Here is an 8,361-nt window from a genome sequence, read left to right on the forward strand (position 1 = left end):
GTCAGTTAATTGCCCATTGCTCGAGGGGCTGAATCAAACTCTGAAGGCCCTGCTTACTGTTGTAAATTCATGGCGGGGTTTCCTTTCAATTCTGAGATTTTCTGAGTGATTTCTCATTTCAGTCTGCTTAATTCAGTCCGTATGATGATTGAAGTAAAATCAAAGTGATCACAAAATTAAACCCAAAAGGCTGGAGGAAAGTTTGGTTAAAGCCAACACATGGGGACTTCCCTGGCTGCCCAGTGGTTAATACTTTGCCTTCCAGTGCAGGGGATGTAGGTTTGATCCCTGGCTGGGGGGCTAAGATCCTATATGCATGGCAGCCAAAGGAAACCAAAATGGAAAACAGAAAAAATACTGTAACAGAAAAAATACTGGAAAATCCCATGGACAGAGGAGCCTGATGGGCTACAGTCCTTAGGATCACAAGGAGTCAGACACAGCTGAAGCGACTTAGTATGGATACACTCCATCCCAGTACTAAGTTTCCATATGCCCTGTCCCAAGTGTTCACATAGTGAATTAAAATAAATACACAGACTTCCTACTTTTGCTTTTCATTTAGAGCTGGGCTAGCAGTACATTTTCTCTGACCTCTCTATAGAATAAAAGATCCATTTACATTTTGATAAAACAATTCAAATATGTCTAGGATCTTTTTCTCTCATAAAAATCTCTCACATAAACCCTTATACTTCTTTCTCTCTGATTGGATAGTCATTTCTGCATCACAACGTAAGCAAAGGCAGAGGTGTGTTAACCAATTATTCTAGTCTAGAACCTGGTACCTAGCACATAGCACTTGTTTAAAAAATATTTGTTGAATGAACTTCAGTGTTAGCAGTTGAGAGGTGAGTGAGTTTCTTTCCCATTTCATTCTCTTGTAGCTTCTTCTCTCTTTGATCTCATGTTTGTTAAAGCCTCTACTAAGTATATGAGATTTTAAGACCTATTCTGACTTCAAAATTACTTGGGGAAAATTACTTAGGAATCTTTAATTAAAAAGAAAAATGAAGCACCTACTACAGGCAAAATATTAAGCCAGGCACTGTGAGAACCACAAGCATGAAAAGTCTAAGACCCTATTTTTAATTGTTTGCTACCTTAAGAGGGTTCCTGGACCTAATTCCAACCTATGTATGTGGAGGCTTCCTCACACCCACAAGCAATTGTTGGAAGCCAGAAAGGTTTCTAACAATGCAACTCAATTCTGACCCTCTAGAGCTAGAACCAGATTCCACAGGCAAAGGACTCAGTCCCACAAATCCACCCCATCTCCCATTCCAGATGCCAGTCATAAGCTCTGGATGTTACCTGTGCTTTTGACCCACAGATTACAAATCAGAGGGTCCCACAACCTCCTCCACTGGCTTAATTAACTTGTTAGAATGACTCATAGAACTTGGGAAAACTCACTCACTAAGTTCTGAGTTCAGTCGCTCAGGCGTGTCCCACTCTTTGCAACTCCATGAATCGCAAAGGCTTCCCTGCCCATCACCAACTCCCGGAGTCTACCCAAATCCATGTCCATCGAGTCGGTGATGCCATCCAGCCATCTCATCCTTTGTCATCCCCTTCTCCTCCTGCCCCCAATCCTTCCCAGCATTAGGGTCTTTTCCAATGAGTCAACTCTTTGCATGAGGTGGCCAAAGTATTGGAGTTTCAAGGACAGAAATGGTACGGACCTAACAGAAACAGAAGATATTAAGAAGAGGTGGCAAGAATACACAGAAGAACTGTACAAAAAAGATCTTCACAACCCAGATAATCATGATGGTGTGATCACTCACCTAGAGACAGACATCTTGGAATGTGAAGTCAAGTGGGCCTTAGAAAGCATCACTACGAACAAAGCTAGTGGAGGTGATGGAATTCCAGTTGAGCTATTTCAAATCCTAAAAGATGATGCTGTGAAAGTGCTGCACTCAATATGCCAGCAAATTTGGAAAACTCAGCAGTGGCCACAGGACTGGAAAAGGTCAGTTTTCATTCCAATCCCAAAGAAAAGGAAATGTCAAAGACTGCTCGAACTACCACACAATTGCACTCATCTCACACGCTAGTAAAGTCATGCTCAAAATTCTCCAAGCCAGGCTTAAGCAATACATGAACCGTGAACTTACTCACTAGATTATCTATTTATTATAAAAGGATATTGCAAAATACAACCAGATGAAGAGATACATGGGGCAAGTTCCCCCACAAAGGAACCTCTGTCTTCTTGGAACTTAAGGCTTGGCATGGAGGCACTCAAAAGCCTTCTGGTTTCCCAATGTGGAAACTATCCAAAAAAGGACAAAAAGCTGTGCTTTGGGTTTTTTAAGGAAGCTTCATTATGTAGTCATGATTAACTAAATCATTGGCCACTGGCAATTGATTCAACTTCCAACCCCTCTCTCCTTCCTGGAAATCAGGGGGTGGGACTGAAAGCTCTAACTTTGTTGATTCTTCTGGCAAACAGCTCCCACCCAGTAGTCATCTTCTCTGAAGTGTTTTCAGGAACTGAGGACATGAGACCACATATTTTGCTATTATCACTTAGGAAATTCAAAGGGTTTGAGGAGCTGTGAGCCAGAAACTATGGATGAGGAACAAATATATATAAGAAACATATCTGGTCATGTGAATGACCAAATACAGGTTTTTCCCATAAACCAGCTTTATTGTAAATGAAAGAGATACAATATTCATAAGTCACTGCAATATGAAATGTTATGAGATATGTGATTGGGGAAGAATTATATAATCCATATTGTGATCTAGGGATGGTTAGTCACTTGTACATATGCAAAAATTCCTGAAGCTATATACTTAAGGCTGTAAATTTTATTTCATATTGATGTGTAATTGATAGCCCTCATTTTGAAAAAGGAGGTATGAATTTTAAAGTATTCAGAGAGAGTTTGTGACAATGAGAAAGGTTTCACTCATGAATAGTTCATCTAATTAGGCAGCTAGTTGACTGGATTTGCTTGGTATCAATGTGTCATAAACACAGATTTAAAAAAAAAACACACCAATGTATGTTTTTGCCATGCGTGAAAGTCCCTGCTATGCTTGCTTGAACTATCCAGCTTTCATTTTTAAAGATGACCTTTCATAATTTTAAGTGAATACTGAGCAAATGTCCCCTTCGATTGGCCTGACGCTGACCAGTTGTTATGCAAGTGAGCAATATCACTAGTATCTTTAATGTATTTCTGAGGGTGGAATGCTTCCTAGAACTTACTGGTCTTAGCAAAAAAGAGCCAATAGCTAATACCTTGGAAGCCCTGAGCATAGCCCCCACTGGGGACTGATGGCCAGCTGTCAGGCCTGAGTGACTGACTGACCATTGGCTGGGTCCCTGCAGGTGGTGGTGACATTGATGGAGGATGATGGATGACTCTGACAGGGTCCCACCCCACCCGCTTACCCATATGCATGACAGAAGGGCTCCCAGCCTAGATGCCCTGGCTAGTAATGCCTCCAAGTAGGCATTCAGATGTGTAGAGACAATGCATTCAGATCCAGCCGTGATTCAGCTACAAGTATGAAGGCATTTAATGAGTTGCTAATGTGGAAATCATTTTCTTTTCTGACTTTAGAATTGTAGGGATAAAGACAGAGGGAAGCCATACCACTGATAATGACTCTGCTGAAAAAAAGCAAGGAACTTTCAGAAAATGTAAAAAAGATGGACCCAGCGCAGTCAGAAGTTGATAGGAGCTCATTGATATTTTCCTCCTTTATTTTTCTTCTACTTCATCTCTTCTCACCCTAACCGATCCAGCTTTGTGCAAGTGTATGTATTCATTACCTCTTCTTCCCTCCATCTCAAATGAATCCTCTCTACCTCTCTGATGCATTTTTCCTCCTTCCCTCCCTCCAACCTCAGTCCTTCCCTTCCTTCTCCACTACCCTTGACTTGATCTTCTATTTTTTCCTCATCCTTTAAACTCTCTCACCATCTCCCTCTCTCAGATGAGATTGTTTCTTCCTTGATTTCTGTTTCATATTTCATCATCATTTTGGCAAAGATTTCAGGCAAATGTGTCTCTAGAAATACAACTCAGAAAATGTGTAGACTAAAAAGAGAAGACAAAACCAAGAAAGGATTTTTCAAACCTAAACCTACCTTGGGAGCTGAGCAAGGAAAGAATCAAGTACCCAAGATTGTGTTTTCTGTTGTCTACATAGGAACTTGATGGAGGGAAAGCTTCTAGGGATGGGTCAGATAACTAGAGGATGTGAATTATGGGGTGCAACTTGCACTGACCTGCCCCGATATGTTCAGATGGGAAAAGTCATGTGGAGCTGCAAGCCTTATCACCTAGAACTCCTTTTCTGCAAACGCTGGCTAACTAGGCAAGAGTCTGAACTAGCAAGCCCTTCTAAAGAAGTGAAACTCTATTAACTTTTAAGTATACGCAGCAAGAGAAATAGAATCTTCTCTAGTAGTAGCTTCTAGGAGACTATTTTATTGACTAGACTTTAATGAGTTAGCAACAGATAAAAGCTGATTGTACCACATCAATTGTACATAAATGAGCATTTCTGCTAAAGTTACTTGAGAATGGTTTACTTTCACGTGCTACTCACGCACATGGTAAACATTCCTTTTAGAGAAAATATCAGGTTAAACCTTATCTTAGGCATTTTGAAATAATCAGAAATTCTGATTTGGTGAGGTCCATATTAATACATCTTTATTATCTTTAAATAAACTTGACTGCAAATACTTACAGATCAGACATATTGATTGAAAATATCTGTAACTTCTTTCTAGCTTTAAGTTACTGAGAAGTAAATAGAGTTGTATGTGACAAAGCTTATGTGAGAACAAGCTCCATATCTTTGAACTTGGTAATTATTAGAATGATTGCTCTGCACAGCATAGGACTTGGGCAATGTTTTTAGGATAACTGTGACAAAATGTTACCAACTGGCTGTGTCTTCACAGATACCCAAGGGCCTGTTCTTTTGTCTAAGCATTAGCATCTGCTCTTGCATTGAATCATAGGGATTTATCTTCCCAGCTTACTCTAATAAGTCACTGAGAAGTTCTGAAAGAAACACAGAATACCCAAGGTGGAAAGTCATTGCCTAATTAGGCCTTCAAATAAGGAAGAGATTGACAACATAAAGAGACTTTTGGGGCCCTTGAGGGCTAATTTTGAAACCCTTTCCTATTGGTGGGAGGTTAGGAGAGAGGACACAGAAAGAATGTGATATGAATAAGGAGGAACTCAGGGCTCTAGTTTTATATGCCCCCCAAAATTTCTAGAATGGGCCCACAGAAGTCACTCGTCATATGACCAAAAGGTACATGAAAAAATGTTCAGCATCACTAATTATCTGTTGTGCTGTTCAGTCGCTAAGTCACGTCCGACTCTTTGTGACTGCATGGACACACCAGGCCTTTCTCTCTTCCACTAGCTCCAGGAGTTTGCTCAAATGCATTTCCATTGAGTCAGTGATGCTATCTAACTATCTGTTGCCTGCTTCTCCTTTTGCCTTTAATCATTCCCAGCAACACGTTTTTTTCCAGTAAGTCAGCTCTTTGCATCAGATGGCCAAAGTATTGGAGCTTCTATCCCAGACGTGGAAGCAACATAAATGTCCATCAACAGGTGAATGGATAAAAAAGATGTAGTACATATATACACTGGAATATTACTCAACCAAAAAAAAAGAGTGAAATAATGCCATTTGGAGTCCACATGGGTGGACCTAGAGATAATTATATTAAGTAGGATGAGAGAAAGGCAAATATCACATGATATTGCTTAGATGTGGAATTTTAAAATATGACACAAATGAACTTACATACAAAACAGAAATAGACTCACAAACATAGGAAACAAACATAGTTACCAAAGGGGAAAGAGAGGAGGGATATATTAGGAGTTTGGGATTAACATATACACATTAGTATATATAAAATAGATAATCAATAAAGACACTGTATAACATAGGGAACTACAGTCTAGCTAGGTCTGAAAATTCAACTGATAAAAACTGATTAACAGGAGAAAAGCATCCACATTTATTCAGTCTCAGTTTTACATGACATAGCCTTCACAAGGAAATGAAGAACCTGAGAGACAGTTAAACCCGAATGTTTTTATGCTAGGTTTGATGAAAGGTGGAGCTGTGGAGAAATATATTAGGTTGAGAAGTACGGGGTAAGCATAGAAAGTTTTTTCTGCAGTTAGGGGAAACTAAGAAGACCTGCTTGTTTGGACTTTTCTCAGGGCTGGACCATGTTTGTAGTAAAATGTTCCTTTCCTCCAGAGAAGGCATCTCTCACATGAGGGTCTCACATGACCTGCTTCAGAGGTGAGGTTAGGGGGACTGCAGAAGGTCAGAAAGACCATTCTTCTTCTCCTGTTTCTCAAACTCTCAGCTTAAAATATTCAACATGTCAAAGCACCATTTCTTGTGGTAACGTGTCCTGAATCCCATCAGTTCTAAATGAGCTAGATTTATGATCCCTGGGAATATCCATGGCACATTGTCAGGAAGGCCAATAGAAATGAGAATTTGATTCCTCACTGAGACTCTTTTCTCATTGTTAACACGTGTTAAAAATATATAATCTTCTTAAAGCCGAAGTACACATAAAATAGAGAAAAATTAAATATCTAATTAAGAAAGTTCTTCCTGAACTTTCAAAGCTGAATATAATTAAGAAGTAAATTTAATTCTGGTCCGCATTCTTGTAGATAATAAATTGAATTGTGTGTGTGCTTGTGTGTAATAGACATTTCCTGATTGTCTCCTCCAGATTCCATATCTGTCTCTATCTCTCTTATACACACACACAGAGACACAGAAAATGTTTTCCCTATTCATCAACGCAGCAGAAAGAAAGCATGGTGCTGAGAAAGGAGAAGATGATCACACTCAGCCTCCTGGTTTGATTAATAAGCAACAGAATCGCGTTCTTGTTTGCAGGGAGCTTTCCTATCATGGCTGTAGTCTCTGGAGAGCTCAAGCCTACAAAGCGATAACATCTGGTGCCCATTATTTCCCCAGATCTGTTGTGATTAGTCCATATGATAAGCCTGGCCAATTGCTATGGGCAAGGGATTGCTACATTCTCCCCATCAGGGGACTGGAGCTGTCACTTCTGGTTTGTGGCCCCTGCTAATTTGCCACCACAATTTCCAATATCTGCTAGAATTCCACAAGGACATCTCAATGCCTCACAGGGGTAATAGGCTGTGTGGCTGTAGACAGAAGGCGAGCACTGATCATAAAAAGGAGAGGTTTATCAATTAACTCAAGCACCACTGTGTAGACAGTGGCTGGCTGTCCACCCCCACTTCCGTTGTGCCAGGCTGACAAAGCGATCCAGAACTTTAGATTTGCTAATGACAGAAACAGTGAAGTCTCCAAAAGTTATAAGAAAATAAAGATCAGAATATAAAAATAAGTTTATCTTATATTCCCATTTGCTCCCTAATAAGGTGAGTTTTCTGGCTTTCCAAATGCTTTCTGATCTCCTTCCTTCACCCTCCCTCACAAGCAATGATAAGAAAGAATAATGGTTGGAGGCCATCCAGGTGGCAGAATGGCTTGTCATTTCCAATGATAGAAGATTCAGAGTCCTAAGAACTCACTTATGCTATTTGAAAGAACTCATTAGTATCAGAGCTGAATACTGAATTAAAAGTCCCTTTAAAACCTTTTACACAAGTTTTGCAAATTTATTAGGAGCAACTATGGACTGACTGCAAAAAGTAATTTTAAAAAATTCAATTGAATAATTGTACTTTTTACAGAATCCTAATAATTTAATTAATATATTTTTCTCTGAAATGAATGCTAATTCTGTCATTAAATAAATTCTGAAGATGAAATTTAGAACATGTTACCAAACAGAAGGGCTTCCCTTATAGCTCAGTCAGTAAAGAATCTGCCTGCAGTGCAGGAGACCCGGGTTCGATCCCTTGGTTGGGAAGATCCCCTAGAGAAGGAAATGGAAACCCACTCCAGTATCCTTGCCTGGAAAATCTCATGGACAGAGGAACCTGGTGGGCTGTAGTCCATGGGATTGCAAAGAGTCAGATACAACTGAAAGACTAATACGCTTAACACCAAACAGAGATGAAGGGACAGATTGTTAGCTCTTTATCTTTTTCTGTGATCTTGGTAGTCACTTAAACATCCCTTGGGCTCAAAAATATTTTCAGAAGTATAAGCTTGTTTTGGTACCTATATAGGTCTGATCATCTAATAATGCGAAATTTGAAGTGAAACAGTAATATACAACAGCTTGATTTCACTTAGCAGAACCTATAGTTCCTAACTAATCACATTCCAAGTGCTGTGACTCACCTTATTAGAGAGCAAAATGGGAAAATAAGATAGACT

This window comes from Moschus berezovskii, chromosome 10, assembly GCF_049115385.1.
Source record: "Moschus berezovskii isolate FMDL1 chromosome 10, NW_MosBer_1.0, whole genome shotgun sequence".
Taxonomy (NCBI): Eukaryota; Metazoa; Chordata; class Mammalia; order Artiodactyla; family Moschidae; genus Moschus; species Moschus berezovskii.